The 1055-nt window shown below is 50.9% G+C and overlaps 1 protein-coding gene across 1 annotated transcript in view; it reads left to right on the top strand.

Annotated features, from left to right (window-relative positions):
* The first annotated feature begins 837 nt into the window (after window positions 1-837).
* The window catches only part of ASPSYDRAFT_52433 (uncharacterized protein), a 1510-nt gene continuing 1292 nt past the window's right edge, over window positions 838-1055 (top strand). Inside the window, exon 1 of the mRNA XM_040848483.1 lies at window positions 838-1055. This exon is cut by the window's right edge and continues 1292 nt beyond it. The gene's annotated coding sequence lies outside the window, so the exon portion shown is untranslated.

The raw sequence follows: 1055 nt of genomic DNA, 5'->3' as shown, positions 1-1055 counted from the left end.
CAAGATATACGACATGGGGCCCGTGGCCATGAAGGGGATGATACAACGTAGGCTCGCCAGGCCTACGAGGGAGGACACTGTTGCGCTTGGCGCATGCAGTGCGTGAGGCTAGGAAGCCTGATCCTGAGGAGAGCAATCTTGGGAGACGGCTTGCTTTATATCCACAGTCGTTTCGATAATCCAGTAAGACCAAGTGTGCAGAATCTGTACCAGCCCCGCAATATTGAAGTAGGAATATGGTTACATTGTAGATATGAGGCCAGAACGGCCTTTGAAGTACGAGGTAAGATGCCCGGTCATCACTTGTGCATCATCACTGGTGACGATCGCTTAAGGCAATTCCCAGAATGACACGCACACTGTATACAGTAGGAGCCGCATAAGTAGAGTTTGTCTCCCAAACTGACCATACATCAGCCCTGCATTGTCCGGAAGACCGGAATTTCCCCGGTTGAATATGCGCTCTGCTATTGAATATGTGTCTGACTCCTGAATGCCCAATTCCTAGAATAACTCCCCCCAAAGATGTAATTGCAGTTCTTTAGTCCCTATAGCGGAGCGAGGAGCCTCCAGTTCACCATGTTCGGTCATTTCATGATGCGAACAGCGTTCCGCAAGTCCATTGCCCGCTTAATAGNCAGATGGGGGATGTAGTGTATTATATATCAGCCCGTCAGTTTACCTTGCGTCAAGCCACCTGGGATCGCCCAATCATCACCGGGCTCTGCTATACCACAGTAAATACGCGCTCCCAGCGGAAAACGAACCTCCAGGGTGAGCCAGTAACCCAACGTGAAGCGGTGATTTTCTACGACTCCCCGACAGACAGCGAGGACCCAGACGCCTTCGACCAGGTTAAGAAGCTCGTCAAGCTTAGAAGAGAAATCAGACGACGAGATGATTTGCACGATATACGACCCTACTGACGGCATAACCACCAACGCTGGCGGACACGGCTGCGTGATTGAACTACCAAGAATGCCCACTTCACCGGTCAGGAATGACAAAGGTTGACATGCATGGTTCCTGAAACCCAACTTGCCATTACTCCGGTG

This window comes from Aspergillus sydowii, assembly GCF_001890705.1.
Source record: "Aspergillus sydowii CBS 593.65 unplaced genomic scaffold ASPSYscaffold_23, whole genome shotgun sequence".
In the NCBI taxonomy this organism is placed as follows: Eukaryota; Fungi; Ascomycota; class Eurotiomycetes; order Eurotiales; family Aspergillaceae; genus Aspergillus; species Aspergillus sydowii.
This window is presented reverse-complemented; position numbering and strand designations above follow the sequence as displayed.